Genomic DNA, 22,684 nt, shown 5'->3' on the forward strand with positions numbered 1-22,684 from the left:
TCCTGTTACAAGGAGAACAGATTCTTACTGAACTTATGCAAATGACTGATTGCCATGGAAGAAAGAAGACTTACTGAGACCTTTTGGTTTCAGAGGGTTCAGATAGGGAGAAAAGTTGAATGCTCTGATTTGTTTACAAATCAATACTTTTACATCTCTGTAAGTTACAGATAACTTAAGAAAAAGTATCCCTAGTCTGGAAGAGCAAACTTTAGAGAACCAGCAATGTTTAAAATAAGACAAAACTATAGTGTTTTAGTTCATTTAGTCCCATGTTACTAAATCTGGTGAATGTACCTTTAGTTAGTTTTGGAAATTCTTACCCATTTCAGTTTTAGGATTTTCAAGTATATCAAATATCTGTATTTGTCCTGAAAGTCCTTTATATGAATCTCCTTGAAGATAAAACTTATTTTACAAGAGAATTAAAACCTTTATAAATATAAAAACTCAGAATAGATATAGTAAAGTGCTTGAGAGTTTACAGTTTCGCTGGCAAGGAAATCAGGTTATTCTGTGACACATAACATTTCCATAATTACAATATCAAGTGATGATCTCTCAAAACATTAAAACTTTAGGAAGTGCAAAGAATCTCCAGAATAGTTATAGTATTTTTCCAAATGTGACCCAAGGTTTATCATTGGTTCATCAGTACTTCATGAGTAACTTTGCTTACCAAGGAAAAGCCTGAGTTAAAGAGATTTACAACTTACATCTTGTCAACATTTGCTAAACCTTAGAAAGTTTTGAGGCACATGCCTAAATATAATTAGGGACGTTAAACACCTGATAAAACAAAACATAGAAACTGGGTTTTCTGGGCAGGCAAAGAGAAAACCATTTACATTTTTGTCACAGCAGATCAATTAATCTAAGAAAACTTTGTCCTTTTGAACAGAGAGAATTTCAGTCTTATACCAATGTACCTTTAAAACCCATTCTTTCAATCTTAGTCTGTCTTAACCATAGCTAAAATTCCTTAAGATTTCCTTCACAAACCTTCTACAACTTTCCTTTGCATTCAGGTTTTGTCCCAAGTCATTTCCTTCCAAACAACCATCTCATTTAGGACAAAATTACCTTCTCTTACTCTCAAGAAAATGTATTCCCATTCCTTAAATCTTTCTTACATATCATCTACTTTTCCACAGAGTTGTTTCCCTTATTTCCATCAGTCTTACAGTTAGCAGAATTTTGTATTTTTAGAAACACCTTAATCTCTAGTGAAGACTAAGTATTAACCAATTGTGAACTGTTATAACAGAATTCTTCAGATGGCAAATTTATTAATCAGTTAAGCGCAAAACATGTTTACCAACAGATTTAAATACTCTTAGTTTCTTTGCAGTAAGAAGTCAAAAGCACAAACCTATATCCAGTAATTAATGACTTAGCATTTTATCCTATCTGGAAAAAACCTAAAATTTAATTCCATTTGTTATCCAAGCAAAACTTTAAACTTTCAGGTTACCAAAGACTTTGAAAGCTACTTCAGCAATTACCCATTAAAACTTTGAGACAGACAATTAACCATCATTTTAGTCATCTCTTTGCTAACAAATTTTAACAAATAACACAAGCTTTTTTGACCTTCAATAAATTTCGAAGTTTCACATTTACTGCTGATAACTTAAAAGACACGTCTATCTTAATTAAACCAACAAACTTAACTTAGTTCCAATACTGATTTACGTTCCACCTGGGCCCACTCCACTTTGAATGTTTACCTGAGACATGCGTGGGAAGATCTGGAGTGGGGGGTGTTATGTCCAGGGGCTGCTCTTCTTGCTCCTTGACAGTGAAGAGAGAAGGAGGAGCTGTGGTGCAGGAAGCACCAAGGATGGTCTAGAGGCTAGTCATGCAGGCCGCATGCACTTTGGTGCAGAAACAGGAGAAGGGGAGACAGAGGAAACAACGTGCTGCCAGGAGGCAGAGGAAGGATTCCTGGTTCTAGAGCTCATCAGCCCCAACAGAGGAGCAGATGCCATGCTTTCCCACCGGCAAGGGGGGAGGGGTTGAGCAGTCCAAGTCGGGCCAGAGAAGACAGGGAAACTTCCCCGAAACAAAGAGAGTTTAGGCAACTGCTTGGGAATATTCCTTATGGTCTCTGTCTCGAGTCAGACTAACCCCAGTTGGCTCCAGTTATAGCCATTAACATGGGAAATGAGTGAGGGAGAAGCCCCCACATCTATTAGGAGAAACAGAGAGAAATAAAGTCAGAGTCCCCTTTGCTAGGGATGGCCCAGCAACCTGGCCTTATCTGAAGTCCTACAAATGTAATTATCATCCAGTATGTCAAAATTAAGTTTACTAGCTGACTCATTTCGGCAAACACATTCTGCAAGGCCCCTTAGTTTGGGGTCCTGGTGCAGAGCAATGAAGGCCTAGGTATGAGCAACGAAGGTATCCTAGGTCCATTTGCCCTGTTTCCTGCAGAGAAGATCTAACTGATAGATCCCACTGAGGCCATGCAGTGTTACAGGAACTCAGTCCTTTCCTAAGTTTTGCAATCCAAATTATTTCCAGTGGGTTAAAAGGCACCCCAAGGTAGAGTCCTTGGGAACTGAAGAAGCCTACTGAGACCGTGCTCCCAGAAACGTAAAGAAGGTCCATTACCAAACCCCCCCCCTGACTCCTGGGTGGCGTCCCACGCAGGATATGTCAGAGGTTCCCATGTGTCAAAAGCGACCAGAGGTGTCCCTTAAGATATCGCTATTGATCACCATCCTGCCTTCCCTGGGAAGGCATTCCTTCCATAAAAGGCCCTGGAGGGGTGCCGGCATCCCTCCACTTCCCCATCACATCCTAGGCTGCTGATGGGTGCCTGGTAAATGGACCAAAAGACTGTGCCATGCCATGCCATCGTATGTCCTGAAGACTGTATACTGTTTTGCCATTTTAACCCATGGAAATACTAGAAAAGTTTTTGCAGGGGGAAATTACCCAATTTCGTAGCTTTAAGTAGTCTGTAGAAGACGCTGATGAGAAACAGTAAAGACGGAAATCCATCATGGTCTATGCGACATTCCAACACATGAGGTCCTTACAGCCAACTTCCCTAAGAAACAGTCCCCGGTTAATTCAATCGGGTACTGGTTTCGGCCGGCTCCCAGTGGAGGTCCCGCAGCCAGAAGTGGCTAGACCAGGGATGTGGAGGGGATAACATTAGATCAATCAGGAGGAAACCTCACACGGGAGTCTTAAGATTGGCAGCCATCCTAGTGACTTAGGTGGCTGTCCCGTGCCCAAGAGAGACAACTTTTATAAGAACAGGAATAAAGAGAGGCCATCAAGTTTCTGGGTCTTATTGCCATTCCGGCCAGGGTACTAACTTACAGCCAAAAGGCAGACGCTCTCCTCCCCATAGAGCATTCACGGGCTAGAGGATTACAGCCTGAGCAACTGACATGCAAGTGTTCCAATAAGACCATACTCCTTGAAAAGCCCCTGAAATGAGTGTAAAGGAAAAGGAGAGAAAGTACTCACCAATTTTGCACCGAAGCTCAGAGTCCAAATGTGACTCACAGCCCCACGTTGGGCACCATATGATGAAGTTCTAGAACCTAGGTGAGGTTTGGTGGGCTGAGGTCCAGAGCGGATGACCAAGAAAAAATTCTTGAGACATCTTTGATGCAAAATGGTGGTTTATTAATGCACGGGGACAGGACCCGTGGGCAGGAAGAGCTGCTGCCCCAGGTTGTGAGGGATGGCAGGTTATGTACCCTGCGGTTGGGGGAAGGTGAGGGGAAGGGAGGCTTCAGTGGGACATTCATATGCTAAAGAGGGCCTACCAGGTGCCAGGAGACCTCTGTTGTCTTTTAGCAAGCCATTAACATCAAGATAGTTGGGAGATTCCTGTCTTGCAGGATTGTGATCTCTGCAAGTTAACTATTTGTTTCTTATGGCGGTCAGGGGTGCCTGAGGAATGTCATACACAATACCGAGGGGAGCAGGTGGAGAGGGGGTGCAAGGAGCCAGCTTTTGCTTTGTCTTCAGCCAGCCTCCTGCTCCCTCATCACTAACAGTCTCCATAGTCCTGATGAAGTATCTTCCACTACCATGCTCCCAACCCCATGCTAAGGTCAAGGCCAAGAATCACTGCACACCTTATACCTAAGAAATCCTTTTCACCAAATCCTAATAAGATCTCTAACAATCCAATTCTTCTATCACCCCTTTGGGTGAACTTACCTTACAGCTAGGAAACTACTTCATTTCTTTCCTTTGAAAATTTGCATCTTGATTTTCTAATTCATATTAGAAATTTTATCTGTTATACCTTCATTTCTTTGCTGAAACTTCCAGCTGCAGAAAACTGAATCTAAAGTTATATATTACCCTAGTATTGTTCTTAAATATTTCATTAAAGCAATTTGTTTTCTTATGTCTTTGGTTAATATGCAACAGAAAATGTTTCCTTGACATTCTGTTGCTGCAAGGGGGAAGAATTCCTGAAGAAAGGAGATATATACAACTTATAAATCAATATAACTTATAATTTCAACCTAAGAGAAGAGCTTGGAAGATTGTACATCTTGGTCTCTGAGGTATTGCTCATTTAGAATGTTAACACTAAAGCACATAACCTTTTCATTCAGACTTTAAGCCAAACACAAGTTTACTTCCTTCCAACGTTTAGATACTAAGGCTCTATGCAGTGGGTAAAAATTACCATCTTCCAATAAATTGTACTTAGTTTTTGTTTTGTATTTTTAAAGATTTTATTTGTTTATTTGACGGGCAGAGATCACAAGTAGGCAGAGAGGCAGGCAGAAAGCAGGGGAGGCAGGCTCCCCGCTGAGCAGAGAGCTCAATGGGGGGCTCAATCCCAGGACCCTGGGATCATGACCTGAGCTGAAGGCAGAGACTTTAACTGGGTGGCTCAGAGACTGAGCCACCCAGGGGCCCCTGTACTTAGTTTTATAAAAGGCTCAATGGAGTCACTGACAACTGTTTTAGGAATACATAGAACAGTTGATCACCAAACCTTCTATGTATACTTAATATAAAAATTAAAGAGCTGTAAGAATGAACAGAACCAACATTTGCCTCAGTACTTGACCCTACAAATGTGTAAGAATGAACAAATGTTTAGCTTATGTAGAATTTACACACTTTCAGGTTCATCAGATGGATTAGATGATGGTGCAGTGACAAATAATCCTAAAATCTGACTTATAACTCAAGATTATTTGCTTATTTGCTCATTGGGATCCAAGAGGGAGACCCTGATCACAGTAATAACTCAGGAATAATTCAGATTTATGGAAGCAAGCTCCACTTCAAATATCATCAAGTGCTGTGCTAAAGGGAAAGCACTCTGGAGGAATTCACATCAGTAACCATCCAGAAGTGATCCATCATTTCCTCTCATGATTTATTGTGCAGATAAAGTCACATGATGCCATCCATCACAAAGAAGCCTGGAAATACAAACCTACTGTGTGTTTAATAATATTCACTAAAGAGCATTAAAGATGACCATTGTTTTATAGATAGGCTGGATCTACATGCAATCAAGATGGCCCCTGGCTATCCATGCTTACACCCTACCAATTTAGCATATCAGAAAAAGATACTATTTCCTGGTGAGTCTGCCCCAAAACAGAGGCCTCATAAGATAACCCATGATTTGTCAAGTGTCTCACCAGATCTCAGTCAGGTGGCCATCCCCTCATATGATATTTTTAATCACATGCTCTATTTTCATCTTTCCATTACAAAGCACAGTAATTCAGTCTGAGATAATGACAGAAATCTAGCCAGAACAGTCAAAAAATATATGTAGGACTTTCCTGATGCTATCTAAGAAGGTTTGTTCTTTCTCTGTAATCACCAGCTATAAAGATAATACCAATCTTGAACTGATGGCACTTATTTTTGACTTATACTGAAAAATCCTGTATGAGATGAAGAGTTTACAAAATAAAAAAAACACAATCTTGATGACTATTAAGTCTTTACATCCAATTGCATCTAAAGTGAGTTCCACTTATGATTGTCTCATTTAAATGGCCCATTTACATTTCTCATGCTTTGCCTTAAACACAAAAACAGAAAGCTCCCTTTATGCTGTTCACTAAAATATTTCTTTGATCTACATAAATCCCAATCAAAATACACTCCTTGGAAACTACTTTGAGACTGATTGATCGTTCCTGTAGAGTTTACAGACTTTTAAGATAGTAAAATATTCCAAGTTATTAGGAATAGGTTTTTGTAGGTCACTTTTCCTCAATTATTCCTGGTAATAGGATCCTTTCTAATGGCAGCAATGACTTGACCTTGCTCAAAAATTCTAATTCTTGTGTAACCTAGGCTTATAAACTTGTGAAATATTTTCTTCTAGAAAAATCAACCCCAATAGAACTTAATGTATTCCCAAACACCAACATTTTCTTAGACTTCATGTCTTCAAATGAGCCTATGTTATACATAACATTCAAAACACTTCACATTTTACAAAGCATTTTACAATACTACGACCTAACTTTTTGAGGCCTAAGTCAATAAGGAAGTATTTTATTTTATCCCCAGTTTATGCTTGAGGACACCAGTGAGTTCTACTTTACCATACAACATACAACATAAAACTGAAACCAAATGGCCCCATGATGGGTACAGAGATTATTTACACAGAGAAACCAAGTGAAGGAGTCTTTAGTTACAATTTTTTTTTCTTTCACTCCCTTTCTTTTTAAATGACAGATTATTTTATCTTTAGCATATTAACATCAAAGATTATTTAATCATAAATATTGGATGGTTGTTGATTTTTTCCCCACTTATTTCCAAGTCTTTGTCTAAAATCTCAAATTTCTCCTTTATTATAGATAATTGAGGATTTTATTGTTAATCATATTTCTTTGCATAATGTTTAAGAATATACACTCTGAAGCAAGATAATCTGAGTTTAAATTCAGGATCCACCTCATGCAAATTACTATTTAACTTTTCTGTGCCTCTGCCTTCTCTTCTAGGAAATGGGCATAGCAGCTTACTCACAGATGTTTGGAAAATAATGGTTTTAAATGTATTAGTAGATTATTGGTTGGAAAATAATCTATTAAAATATTTAGTACCATATGTAACATATAGAAGATCAATTTAAGTATTACTTATTACAGTTCTCATTATTATACTTTCAGGAAGTTTTCATATTACCCATGCCTAATTTCCATATTACCCCCCAAAAAGACTTACACCACAGTCTTATATTTCCTTAGAACCCATGCCAGTAAAATCATGGGAGTCATGACTTAGACATTTTTAGAGATTTTTAAAGGTTTGTGGATTCTAAATAATATAATAAAAAATATCAGGAAATCAGATATGCAATTAGCCATAGGATATATTAGCTCTTTAATTTCCTCCATTCATTCCCTCTTCCCATTTATCCTCTCTATCTCCCTCTACAGAGCCAAAAGCTTTACTAATAATAATGCATCTTCATTAAATCAGGATACCTTTAAGAGACTATACCTATTACCTTATATAGCCAGTTAAAAAAGAAAACCAGTATGTGTGTACACACACACACACACTCTCTCTGTTGACTTTATTATGTTACTTGTATATACAGAAAAATATTAGTATAAAGGTAATCACAACTATTGCTCTTATTCAACAGTAAAACCTAGTTAAAACTCAAGAAGTTACTAAATGGATAAAAATAATTAACAACAGTAATTTAACATAACTGATGATTTTTTTGCTGAAACAAATCCAGGAGTCACAACCCAACTATGCTACCAATAGCTATGGCAAGTGCAAAATTTTGAGTTCTACATTCTTCACTACTTTGTGCTTTGCTGTAATTCAATTTTCACAACTCTCTTATCGAATGGAAGGACTGGAAAAGCCTTGTTGGAACAACCTGCACGAAACACATTTGGATTCTACTTGGTATTTACTGTTTAGACTGATTTTGCCTTTTACTTGTTAGAACCTGAAAACTGAAGCAGGGCTGCTTGTTGTTCAACAGCCAAAATTTCAAACATTGAAATTATTAGGAAATATCCTATTCTAAGGCAGACATTCTCAGATTCTTAAAGGAAAAAAAAATTCTTACATTTAACTTTATTGTATTTGAAATAAAAGTACTATCTCCACAGAGAATTGTGAAAACATGTTATGCTAACTTCCTGACCTCAATATGAGAAACCCTGGATTTCCATATTGATCATGCATTCCTTTCTGTAGGTCATTCCAGAACACTGCTTTTGTCTTCTCACCTAGCTAGGCAACTCAAGAGAAAATATTTTTACTGGGAAAAGTAGGTGGCTTTGAAGCAGGCTGACCAACTTGTCCCAGTTTGTCCAGGCCTCTCCCACCTTCTAACACCAAATGTCCCATGTCCTGGGAACGTCTTCAGTCCAGAGCAAATCAGGATAGTCAATCACTCTAATGCAGATCATGGAGCATTTGATGTGTTTAAGTAGGCCTGTGTCTGTTCCCACTGTGGGAGACAGATAGGGATTAAGTGGGCCTGAATATCTCTAACTATTTCGTCCTTTCTTAGGGATGTCTCCAGACTTCCTATCGCCTGGAACCAAGAAGAATTCAGCCCTCCCCTGGCAAGGCAGCAAAGTTTGGAAATAATCTTGGATTACTCCATATACTACCAATAGTTCTTCCAACCACTCTTTGAGGAGGTCTTCTGATCTACCTGCAACCCTTGGAACTCCAGGTTTTCTTAATTTAGGCTGAATCTCTAGCTTTCCTCCTTTCAGCCCAAGGGACAGAGATTATCTGTTACCTTATAGCTCAGTGGGGGTTGCTTTCAGGCTTCACACATTATAAAAAGAGAAACTACAAATCTTTTATGAATATAGATGCAAAAATCCTTAACAAAATATCATAAATCAAATCTAGCAACATGTCAAGATAATTATTATACATAATGACCACCCATAGGACTTATCCTAGGAATGCAAAATTGGTTCAACATCCAAAAGTCAACTCATGTAATACACCATGTTAATAGAAAATTCTAAGGAATCTGCTAAAACAAACAAACACGTTTAGAATAAGGGAGTTCAAGCAAGTTTTCAGGATGTAAGTTCAACATATTACAATCCACTGTTTTTCTATATAGGAACAATAAGCAAACAAAGCAATTTTTAAAAATTTCATTTAAATAGTCTCGATACAAAAGAATAAACAACAGAAACACAAAGTTCATCCTCTGAAAACTATAAAACTCTTTTGAAAGAAATTAGAAAAGACCTCAACAAAGGGGAAGACATCAGAAGACTTACTATTGTTGGTCGGTTGGTCTACAAATTCAACACAATCCTTATTGATATTCCAGCTGATTTGACTACATATATTGCTAAACTAATTCCAAAATTTATATAGAAGTGTGTGGGACACAGCACAGTGTAAACACCACACTTAGGGGGGAAAAAAGTTTTCAACCCATTTTACCCCCACTGCATTTTCCTGCTTAAAATACTTCAATTCAGAGCAACAAACATAATTTTATAGGTTTAACTCGTTCAGCAAAACAACAAAACCCTACCCAAACACCTCATAATAAAACTACTAAAAATAAAAACTACCAGAAAATGGAGAAAATAAGACATTACATAAAAAGGAACAATTCAGATAACTGAAGATTTCTCAACAAAACCCATAAACAGAAACCAGACAACAGTTGTGTTCCTTTGTGTTCCTTTTCTACTGCTGCTGTAACAAATTACCACAAATTCAGTAGATTTAAAGAACATAAATGTCTTACCTTTAGAGCTTTGTAATTAGAAGTCTAAAGTTGGTCTCACAAGACTAAAATCAAAGCAGCTGTAAAGCTGCTTTCCTTTCTGGAGGCTCAAGGACAGAACGTTTCCTTACCACTTCCAGCTTCTAGAGACTGCATATGTTCTTCATTTTCACGACACTTCCCCACCATTCTCAAACCCAGCAACACTGAAGGTCTCTGACAACAGCTGAACAGGTTCTCTGCTTTTAAAGGATTAAGTGGAGCTCCGCCCCCCCCTCACTAATCCCGGATTTTCTTAACCTTAACTTAATTACAACTATGTTGCCAAGTTCTAAGTAAGGTAAACTAGCCCCAGGTTCCAGGCATTAGAACATGAACATCCTTGCAGGTCTGTTTTTCTGTCTCCCACAAGTTGGAACACCAGTATATATATATATTTTAAGATTTTAATTATTTATTTTTAGAGAGAGAGAAAGGGGGGGAGGGGCTGACGGAGAGGGAGTGAGAGAATCTCAAAGCAGACCCTTCACTGAGAGAGGAGCCTGTCTCACAACCCTGAGATCATGACCCAAGCCAAAATAAAAAGCCTGATGCTTAACCTGACTGAGCCACCCAGGTGTAAATGTAACAACAGTTTTAAGGCTCTGGGAGGAAAGAACTATTAACCCAGAATTTATATCCACCAAAAAATAGCATTCAGAAATTTTTAAAAAAGAAATAAAAGCAATACAGACTGAAAAGAAACAAATAAAATTGGCTCTATTTACAGATGGCATGCTTGTGTTCACAGAAAAATCCCAAGAAAGCTGCAAAAAAAAGTTTATAACTGAATTTTCACAGTATAAAAAAATCAATTTACAAAAATCAGTCATGTGTCTATATGCTGTCAATGGGCAATTTGAAAAAGAAATATTTTAAAGAACAATTTACAACAGCTATGAAAAATAAGATACATAGTTGCAAGTTTAAACATGTGTGAGATCTATATGCTAAAAACTATAAAACACTGATAAAAAATCAAAAACCTACATTAAAGGAGAATGTTTGATATTCATATGTTGGAAGATTCAATATTGTTAAGATGCCAATTATCCCCAAATTCTTCTATAGACTTAATGATTTCTAGTCAAAACCTCAGCAGGACTTTTTGTAAGTACTGAAAAGCTGATTTTATAATTAACATATAAAAGCAAACAAGAGTTCAAAGCAAAAACAACTTCGAAAATGAAGAAAAAAAGGATTATACAACTTGATTCCATGGTTTACTATAAGGCTACAGACCTCAAAAACAGTACTGTATTGGTGAAAGGATAGATGCTCAGATAAATAAATGGGACTAACTAGAGAACCCAGAAATAAACCCACACCAATATAGTCAATTAATTATTCTCAACTGTGGAAAGTCAATTCAGCAAAGAAAGAATGATCTTTTCAACAAACAATTCTGGAATAATTGGACATCTACATGTCTTTATGAATCCTAATGAATCCTAAATCTAAATGCAAAACATAAAACTATAAAGCTTTAGGAAAGAAACAAAAACACAAAGAACAAAAAATTTCTTCAAGACATTGGGTTGGCAAAGTATTCTTAAATATAAACTAAAAGCATAATACATAAAGAGAAAATTTATAATTAAAATTCTTCAGAATTAAAAATTTTGATCTGTGACAAACACTGGTAAAAGAACGAAAAGGTAAGCTATGGTCTAGGAGAGACTAGCTGCAAACCTGAGCAAAGCCTCTTTTTTCATCTCTGCTGTATTCCCAGGAACTAGCACAGTATCTGGCTATAGTAGAAACTCAATTAAAAAAAATGTGTTAAATGAATGAATAAGTGAAATATTTAGCCAGTATTTATTATCTTATAGGCTCATAAGCCTATGTTCACACATGGTAGAGGGTTTCATACATGGGGTCAAAAACAAGTTAAAATGTTCTTTTCAAGTGAAATATAGATGTCTAATCTCAAAAACTGGCATGGTGTAACAACAGCCATTCTCCAACTTCTTGGTCTCAGAGTCTCCTTACACCCTTAAAAATTAAAGAACCAGATAGATGAATGGATAAAGATGTTGTATATTTATTCAATGGAATATTATTTAGCCATCAAAAAGACTGAAATCTTGCCATTTGCATTGACATAGTTGGAGCTAGAGGGTATAATGCTAAGCAAAATAAATCATTCAGAGAAAGACAAATACCATATGATTTCACTCACATGTGGAATTTAAGGAAAAAAAAAAAAGAGTAAAGGAGGGGAAAGGAGAGATGTAAAAAAAAGGAGAGAGGTTCTGTAGAGAACCCCTGATGGTTACCAGAGGGGAGTGGGGTGAAGGAATGATGGGTGACATAAGTGAAGGCATTAAGGAGTGCTCTTATCTTGGTGAAAAAAACAAAATTAAAAGAAAAGACAAAAGTAAACGGTTATGAAAAAAATTACTGAAGAACTCAGAGAACTTTTATGTAGGTTATACCTATAATTATTTAGTGTAATTAGAAATTATAGCTGATTTTATTAAATAGTTGTTTATTTTTTAATGGTAAAACCATGTGTTTACATAAATAACATTTTACTTAAAAATTTTACTTAAAATTATTTTTACTTAAAATTGTTTTACTTAAAAATACTTAAAATACTTAAAAAGAATTTTTAAAAAAAATTTTTAAATTTTAAGTATTTAAAAAAATACTTAAAAATAATTTTTTAAAAAAAATTTTAAAAAATTTTAAGTATTTTAAAAAATACTTAAAAATAATTTTTATTTAAAAATATATAGTCATTGTTTTAAATTTTTGCAAATCCCTTTAACGTCTGACTTAATAGAAAACAACTAGATTCTCTATCTGCTTCTGTACTCAACCTCTCGTATCAACTCTATTGCACATACATGAATGAATGAGAGTGGAAAAGACAACATGTTAGAAATCCTGTGAAAATAGTTTTAACTCACAGAACCCTTGAAAGAATCTCTGCAACACATTTTGAAAAATCACTGGGACAAACAAATCCCAAAGAAATGCTTTATCTAGGAAAAATATATATAAGCAAAATATCATTGTGTCTATTAATGGAGCACTTATTTATATCCCAATGGTAATTTGACATGAAAATACCACTTGAAGCTAAACTTAAAGAGAAGTCAAGACCAGGCTCAAATGGAGGCTACATCTTTCCAACTTAAATTCTATTTCCCTAATCCTCTGGAGAACTCCTTGCTTTATTAAAATCCTGCATTAACTTTGTTCCTTATCTTTTTCCTTGGAATGCAAAAGCGAGGTGTCAACTTCTCTTTAAAAGTGACTGAAACTCCAGCAATTTCCAACTGTGAAGGGAAAAAAAAAGTTATAGGAATAGTACACAGGCCAGTCTACAAGATTAGCATCACCTTGAAAGCTGTTAAAGCTACATTGGTCCCAGGACAGATCAATTAAGTCAAAAGGGGTGCTGTAACCTAAAGGCACCCCTTCTGATGTCATTGGGTTTTGTTTAAAGCTTCCCAGGACCTTCTAAGTAGCAGCCAGCACTGAGAATCACTGCCTTAGTGACTCAAAGGCCCCAACCTCTGAGTATATTTCATTCCTTCCTAATGACTTCTGATAAAGAGCCCCAGAAAGGATAAAAGTTTGAACAACAGCAGCTCTCTCTACATAATTCCTTCAGGAATTATGGCAAAATACGTTTGTAACTTAAGACTTTTCATCTTGATAACTTGGATTTGCTTATATTGTTTAAAATTGGTGGCCTCTCTTTCCTATATCCTGGGATTTCAGGCAGAGCCAATTCCACAGGCATGCAAACTGCAGGTGCACACCCCTCAGAGGGGCCCTGTATTTGGTTTCTGGCTCTGCTATTGCCCTCTTGCAAGGATTAAGAATTGTTAACAGGTATCTCTGCATTTTTTCATTGTTCACTGAACCCCATAAATCATGTAGCTGATCCTGATTTCAGGCTAAATCTGGAACTATAAAAATTTGAAGAATGAATTGACACTAATGTGACAAGAGAGCTATACAGCGGTCCTGCTACACAAGAAGAGACTCCAGCTGTCAAATAAATAAGTCCTGGAGGTGTAATGTGTCGCATGGTGACTATAGTTAACAGTACTTTTGGTGTATTTGGAAGTTGCTAAGAAAGTAGATCTTGCAAGTCCCATCACAAGAAATGAAAATTACAACTAAATGTGTCAATGGATGTTAACTAGACTTACTGGGGTGATTATTTCACAGCATATACAAAAACTGAATCATTATGAAGTATAACTGAAACTAATATCACATGTCAATTATATCTCAATTTTTTTTAAGTCTATAATAAAAAGGAAAGAAAAGGCAACCTACCAAATGGGAAAATATATTTGGAAGGAAAAAAAAGAGATTTACAATGATTCCCTATATTCTTAATCCCTAACTCTTCCTCTCCTTCTTCTAAAAGCCCCAAACCACAGTTCATAACCTCTTCTCCACCTCAAACTCTTATTCATGGCCTAGTTCTTTTTTTACTAATTGGGGTTACAAAGGGGATTATTTCAGCGCAGTTCCTAACTAAAAGCAGATGACCAGGCAAGTTAGGAAAATTTGAGAAGGGTTTGCAAACGTGTATATAGGCTCTACAAAAACCAGAAGGTGCTAAAGAACTAATCCAGAATAAAGGCAATGACCCACAGGCTTAGGAGGGATCACAGAAAGGAGGCTATTTTTTTTTTTTAATTTGACAGAGAGTTCACAAGTAGGTAGAGAGGCAGGCGGCGGGGCGGGGGGGAGCAGACTCCCCCCTCAGCAGAAAGCCTGATGCGGGGCTTGATCCCAGAACCCTGAGGTCATGACCTGAGCCAAAGGCAGAGGCTTAACCCACTGAGCCACCCAGGCGCCCCGAAGGAGGCTATTTTGAGTGAAATATTGAACTTTAGTCAAAGAAGCCAGTCACAGGCAACTTGAGCCAGAAAAGTAAATGCTTAGATCTCATTCTTCTCTCTCCTGTGGATCTACAGCCATGGCACCCTATGGGCCACACCCAACCACAAGGTGGAAGACAAAAAAGACCATGCACTTAAGCCGTATAACTTGGTTGCCTGGCTCAGAAAATGGTTACAAAGTGGGTCTTGAGATGTGAGTGAAATTACATATCAAAGTCAACTTCTTTTCCCTATTAGCATCCTTCTTTGCCCTTTGTCCAGGTGAAATGTGTCCCCAACACATAGAATATCTGAAGTCCTACCAGACTTCCTATAAAATAGGGTGATATCAACTCAAGTCACACTCCCATCCCAAACCTTACATACTAGCCAAAATGGGGTTCTTCATAGAAAGTAAAAGGAAAAAGTGAAAAAACAAACAACTAGATAATATCAATTACAGCTGTTTCCGTTGTTCTTCCTGTACCTGGTTCCTAAGACCTACGTTTGTAATTAGACTTCCTTCTACTCCACAAACTTCATTCCTATGGGAAGTGAGTCAGCAGTCTTGTCTTTATTAGGTTATCATATTTTTCTATTAGCCAGAACTACTGGGAAAGGAAGTATCAAAAGTTCCTCCAGCAAATTCCCTGGATCCCCGATACTGTCTTCTTTGCCTCCACCATGGGATGGAAGAACAATCCAATTTCTCGCTGATAATTGGGATCTATTTCCCCTGCCAAAACGATGACACTATTCTCTACCTATTGGTTCAGGGGCAAAAAAAAAGGGGGGGGGGCTCATATTACATACAAAGAGAGGAGCAGTTCTAGCTTCCAATTCATGGGAACTAAAGCTGTGTTACCTGGTGAGAGCATTCCTCGCTTAAACACTAGGTCCTCCAAACTCATTGCACCCAGGGGCCCAGCAAAGAGCAAATGAAAATGTATATAGTGGATGACTGGGTGTAATAGTAAAGGATGTTACTTCTACCACCACCCGTTGGTCTTGACCCATTCATTTTGAACATCAGGTAGAAATCATGACAAATATGCATGTGTGCATATATAATTGAGTATTTAAGCATGTGTCTGTATATGTGTATTTCAATTCTCTTTCTTCTTATCTATCTGAGTGAGGAATCTTAATAAAAGGATCTGGTAAGAACTTTGACAATTATTTTATTTTTTGATGTGTGTTTGTGTCTGTGTGTTTTAGAAAACTGAAGTACCCAAACTCATCAAACCTATTTAAGATTAATGAATTCACTTAAAGATGTTTAAGGTTGTAATCAGCTCACAAATTTTTAAGTCCAAAACACTGCACAACCAACAATGGGCTTTATAAAATCAATTTTATAAAGAAAGAAAAAATGAGTAAATTGAGCAAGGAAAATGAAAATACAACAGAGAATGCATGGACTCCGTTAAATGATTATAAGTTTATTGGAATTTTAAATAGAGGAACTTCATCAAGTCACTAACATAATAAAACTGCTAAAATACCAGCTCTTGACATGTGTGTCTAGTAGAAGCCCACAACTTCCCTAATACTCCTTTCTTTTGATGTTAAGTATTTGGTTATTTATAAGAGTTAACAATGATTAAAATAGACTTATGCCTCTTTCTCCACTTTCTTACTGAAGTTTGCTAAATTTGTTTTCCTATGGCCTTTAGCCTTACTTTGCATGTCAGCCTAGTTTCAGTATATTTTAATGAGAATATCCGATTTTTATTTTTTTTGTTTTTTTTTTAAAGATTTTATTTATTTATTTGACAGAGAGAGAGATCACAAGTAGACAGAGAGGCAGGCAGAGAGAGGGGAAGGGAAGCAGGCTCCCTGCTGAGCAGAGAGCCCGATGCGGGACTCGATCCCAGGACCCTGAGATCATGACCTGAGCCGAAGGCAGCGGCTTAACCCACTGAACCACCCAGGTGCCCGAATATCCGATTTTTAAAAAGAACATTAAGGACTCTGTTAAATGTTATGTTCCAAGAATAGTATCTTTTAAGGGAGACAAATGAACAGAAAGAAGTTTGGCTTTATATTGTAATTTTATTTCTATTTGCCCAATGAAATGTCAGAAATAGGGGTACAAGTATCCAAGGTGGTTCACTCACTCATATATTTATTTAACCAGTATTTTACAACTACTGTGCAATATTCACTGTGATAGACACTATTACTGCTCTGTAGGGAGCAATGAAGATGAGGGGGTTAATAAATAAAATACAGAAAACACTCTTAACCCTCAAGGGACATATGATCCAATATGAAGGATTCAATACATACATGATGAATGATTAATTAATTACAAGTATGGTATAGTACTAATTTCAGAGGAAGAGTGCACTATCAGAGTTCAAAGCAGGAGGAAGTTCACTCTGTGGGCTTAAGGAAGCCCACCCTTGGTGGGGAAGAGTTTCCCTCTAAGAAAAAATAGCCCCTGGCAGCTGAAAAATGGGCCATGAGCAAAGGGATTGATGAGGTAGAAATAGTGATTTAAAAGGTATTTGCTTTAAATGCTACTTAAAACTAGAAGTATATAAAGACATGCATGGAAAGAAAATAAAAATAAAAGAGGCTTATGCCTTAACTTGGGACATATGGGCATTTCCTGGTTGGGGGGCCAGGAGGGTCACTCAGGATCAAATGATTAAGTGAAGGGCAGTGAGAAAGAAAGGTTTAAAGATAATGAAGATAATATCTATTATGAAAGTAAAAGTTTCAGAGATAATTTCAACTGGTCAGCCCCAACTTAATGCCTTTAGCAGAAAGCAACACACCCAGTGTACAGTAGGGGCTAGCTAACCCTGAACACCCTGGTTACTCCTGGAAAACACCTTGGATTCTCTGAACTCCTTTTCACATTGCTGTTCCTCTCACACTCCTCTGCACTGATTATTTCCAGGTTTCTAGCTTCATCTCCCTTCTGGCCCTACATCCAGACCTTAAACCTGACTTGTTCTCTAGCTCAGTGTTTTTGAGCATTTCAGCATCTGCAGACCATTCATTCGACATTTGGTGCACACATAAACCACCAATTTTAGATTATTTTTAAATCCTTTCCAAAACAATACAGCAATATTGTAAACCAGTATACTACTACTAGTAGAAGTAGTTTAGTAGTGATGAGGAGTTAAGTTTTCTTTCAGCAAATTTTCCATAGCAATTATATGTGATGCAATGCTGAATAGCTTGGAGCATAGATCTGATTTTTTATTCAGACAGTTTCAACTTATTTTCTTTTTCTTTATTTCTGTTAAATATAAAACTTCAAATTTACATATGTCATCATCAGTGGAAGCAATGGCTCAAACAGGAGCCTAAAAATTATGAAGATATATCTTCTTGAGATACTACTTTAAGAGCACCATCAGATGCTAAAATAATAAGTATACTATAACCAAACAGGAAAAAAATGCCTATTTCTACTTGTGAAATAATGGAGACTTCTTTCCTAGTTCATGTTTTGATTGCATTCAGCTTTAAAAGGGTTTTTTTAGATTTATAATCTATAGCAAGCTTTAGATATGGCTTATAAAAATGTCCAATATGTCATTGTGTTGCTTCTCCAATAAAAAATAAAAATTAAAAAAAGTAAAAATCATGAAATATAAAAGAACATCAACTCTGAACAATCAAGCCATATTTGGTTGTGGAATCACAATAGGGTATTGATTTTAAATTCTGGCATTTTATCAGGTCTTCTATACAGTGACATTAAAGAATACTAACATGGTTTTACTGGCGTTACCATTATTATGAAATTTTTGGAAAATCATCCTTCATTGTAAAACCTCTTATGTGCTCCAAGCTGGAATAACTATATACTCACATTGGATGCAAAATGAACTTATTTAAAAATGTCTATTTCCTTCAAGGCTGACTCGAGATTAAAATAAGTATTTTCATTGCCAGCCATTCTCGGTAAGCAAACCTGGTCTGTGGATGGACATCATGATATCTGCCTTTATTTATGTAGTAATGCCCATCCTTCTCTGTACACAGCTAGCCCTCCTTATTTACTAAAACAAAACAAAGTCCTTATTTACAACATAACTTAAAAACAAAAATCACATTAACTTCTGGGAGCACAGGGTTTCCCTGAAAAATGGAACAAAAAGGCATCAGTGTGCTTTACATCCATACTATCCACAGCTGTGGCTTCAGCTCCCCATAAATGTCGATTAATGTATATACAAGAGTAACGGCCCCTTCATGCTGACAGCATCTTATACTACGTAACAGCTCACTGTGTCATTTGAAAAAGGAATTTTTACAATCCCTCTTCTACTTTTACTTCGAACATGATATTTAATCATTTACCTCCAGTCTGGTTTTATTATCATCTCCAAAATTGATGTACTTTCTACCTGATATTATGAGGAGGGCCACTTTGATTATGTCATTATAGTTTCACATATTATCCATAGCAAATGACTAAGTGCGTTAATTTTATACTAAAAAGAATCATTTTGGCCTAGTTGGGGGGAAAATATCAATTGTTTTCACAAAGACATTTAAAGACAAGGGCTTCATTTACAAGCCATGTTAAATATTCAAATACATGGCTTTGTGTCACTGTCTGACAAATGCTCATACAAAAAGAAAATTGTTACCAGCCCAATAAAATGTACTGTATACATGTTCATTGTCACTTTTCTATTCATAGCTCATATTTTGGGAAATAAATAAATTCATCCTCAGCAGTTCTTCTTTTTCCATCCGGTACTTGGCTAAATCCACTCTTTTCAACCTAGAATTTTTCTATATTTCCTTAATCCTTGTCTTTGGTTCCTAACCCTCTACTTGGGTCTTCCTAAACTAACCCCAAGTTCTCTGACTCTGAAGATCAGCACATTCTCTCTTAACACATTTTGAAATCAGTCCCTGTCCCCAGAGCTTCACAGGGAAGGCGAGAAATGTGCACCCCATAGGGTGAGGCATTACAACCAGGTCAGCCTGTGACCCTTCCTACAAAGGAAAGAAGATCAGGTAAATTCTTTTATTAGAGTTTTGGCTCATCTACATTCATAGCTTTGCTACACTATTTAAAGGGGTCCTTTTACATATTAAGTCTAAGCTGGATGTAATGGCAGCATTTCAGTTAGTAAGGTAACTACTACTTGCTACAGCTTTCAGACACCTTTCCTGTATATGTTAGTCCATTCGAATTATGTCAGTGCAAACCCCTTCCTCTATGCTGATAACCCATCTATGTCCAATTCCTTTTTCCCCCTTCACGGTTTGTAGGATTTTTAAAAATTTAAAAACTGATCATCATGAAAAAATGTACAGAATGCATAATGGTTTTAAAAATGCACTGAATTCCTATTCTTTAAAAAAGTTGAATTGTAAGTTAGTTTCTTATGTCATCCTTCATATTGATACATCTATGTAATGTCAGGAAAAATTTCACAAATATTACTATTCACTATATTTTCTTCTCTCTGAACATTCTCTTCTTTTATAGGAGGAAGTTGATACATTCCCTCTTAAAGCCAACATCTTTTCCCTAGAAGTTGGACTTAATTTATTTAAAGGCCCAAGGGCAGAATAATCAATAGAAGGTTCAATTGAAAAAGTTGTCAAGAACATGAGTCAGACAATATTTCTATATTGGTCTACTTAATCATCTGTTTTGATTGAGTAGACCAATTAGTTGGTTGAAGAATTAATCAATTCACGGAATTAAATTATTTTAGCACATGAATACACCAGGCAAGAAACTCAAATGAGTGAAGTGACTCACCCAAATGAATGAAGCAAGTGTACAGGAAGGAGAAACCAGCAAATTAAAGAAGGAAGGTTTCATACAAAGGAGACAGCCACCATTGTAGACCTTCTGTGAAATGGGAGACTAACTTTGCCATAAATTTAGATTTATCACAGGCTGGAAATCTGATTTTCAAGAAAAAAATCTCCAAACTTTCAAAAGTTGCCGATGCATTTACAATTTCTAAAACCATGACACTGTTCACTAAATAAATGACTTAAAGGTTAGCTATGCCTTTCAGACCACCTGTTTTTTACCTCCTTTTTAGAATCAGATGGATATAATAAAAGGAATAACTATAAGTGTCTTTGCCAATTAATAATGTGAAGACATACTTTGAATATCTACCTCCATAGACACACACAAAATAAGTCATCATAAATAATGTATTTCATATGAAGAATAATTATAGATACATACATGCTTCTATGTATGTACATGAATACAGGTACACAATCCTTTTCCTGGTCTTAGCCAGAATTGAGAATGTGCTCCCAATAAAACTAAATTTGGTTCTTACCACATCATCAATTAACCTCACAAAACCTCTTCATGTTTAAGAGAGTTCATAGGGTGTATCAATTTCCCAAAATTTCTGATCACAGTTTCTCCTTTTTTTTTTTTTTTTAAGTTTAAGAGGTAGAGTTTGGTGATTCATCAGTCGCATATAACACCCAGTGCTCATTACATCAAGTGCCCTCCTTAATGCCCATCACCCAATTATCCCTTCTCCCCACTTACTTCCCCTCCAGCAACCCTCAGTTTGTTTCCTAGAGTTCAGCATCTCTTATGGTTTGCTTTCTGATCAATTTTCATCTTACTTTATTTTTCCTTCCCTTCTACTACGTTCATCTGTTTTGTTTCTGAAGTTCCACATATGAGTGAAATCATATGGTATTTCTTTCTCTGATTGACTTATTTCGCTTAGCATAATACCCTCTAGTTCCATCCACATCATTGTAAATGGCAAGATTTCATTCTTTTTGATGGCTAATATTCCATTGTATAAATATACCACATCTTCTTTATCCATTCATCTATTGATGGATATCTGAACTCTTTCTATAGTTTGGCTATTGCGGACATTGCTGCTATAAACAGTTTATGTCCTTTGGATAAATATCTAGTAGTGTAATTGCTGGGTCATAAGGTAGCTCTATTTTTAACTTTATTTATTTGAGAGAGAAAGAGAGAGTATGCGAAGGGGGAGGGTCAGAGGGGGAACAGATTCCCTACTGAGCGGGAAGTCCAATGTGGGGCTTGATCCCTGGACTCCAGGATCATGAACTCAGTTGAAGGCAGATGCTTAATAGACAGAACTATCCAGGTGCTCCTATTTTTTTTTTTAAGATTTTATTTACTTACTTGTCAGAGAGAGAGAGAGAGAACAAGCAGGCAGAGGTAGATAGAGAAGCAGGCTCCCTGCTGAGCAAGGAGCCCGATATGGGACTTAATCCCAGGACCCTGGGATCATGACCTGAGCTAAAGGCAGCCACTTAACCAAATGAGCCACCCAGGTGTCCCCAGGTGCCCCTCTTTTTAACTTTTTGAGAAACCTCCATTCTGTTTTCCAGAGTGGATACACCAGTTTGCATTCCTACCAGCAGTATAAGGTTCCCCTTTCTCCATATCCTCACCAACATCTGTTGTTTCCTGAGTTGTTCATTTTAGCCATTCTGACTATGATTTGATACATATTTCCCTGACGCCAAGTGATGTCAAGCATTTTTCTTCTATTGACCATTTGTCTTCTCTGGAGAAATGTCTGTTCATGTCTGCCCATTCCTTAAGTGGATTTTTTGTTTTTTAGGTGTTGTGTTTCATTAGTTCTTTACAGATTTTGGATACTAACCTTTTATCTGATATGCCATTTGCAAATATCTTCTCCCATCTCATAGGTTGCCTTTTAGTATTATGGACTGTTTTCTTTGCTGCGCAAAAGCTTTTATCTTGATGAAGTGCCAGTGGTTCATTTTTGCTTTTGTTTCTTTTGCCTTTAGAGGTGTGTTTAGCAAGAAGTTACTGTGGCCAAGGACACAGAGGTTTCTGTCTCTATGCTCCTCTAGGAATATGATGGATTCCTGTTTCACATTTAGGTCTTTCATCCATTTTGAGTTTATTTTTGTGTATGGTATAAGAAAGTGGTCCAGCTTCATTCTTCTGCATGAGGCTGCCCAATTTTCCCAACATCATTTATTGAAGAGACTACCTTTTTTCCTTTGGATATTCTTTCCCGTTTTGTTGAAAATTAGTTGACCATAGAGTTGAAGGTGTGTTTCTGGGTTT

The 22,684-nt window shown here is 36.7% G+C and overlaps 1 long non-coding RNA gene across 1 annotated transcript in view; it reads left to right on the top strand.

Moving 5' to 3' along the window:
* The first annotated feature begins 1,973 nt into the window (after positions 1-1,973).
* The window catches only part of LOC125104970 (uncharacterized), a 29,476-nt gene continuing 8,765 nt past the window's right edge, over positions 1,974-22,684 (top strand). Inside the window, exons 1-2 of the long non-coding RNA XR_007128773.1 lie at positions 1,974-2,224; positions 21,716-21,725. This is a non-coding gene — a long non-coding RNA (uncharacterized LOC125104970). The remainder of the gene's footprint in view (positions 2,225-21,715; positions 21,726-22,684) is intronic.

This window comes from Lutra lutra, chromosome 1, assembly GCF_902655055.1.
Source record: "Lutra lutra chromosome 1, mLutLut1.2, whole genome shotgun sequence".
NCBI lineage: Eukaryota > Metazoa > Chordata > Mammalia > Carnivora > Mustelidae > Lutra > Lutra lutra.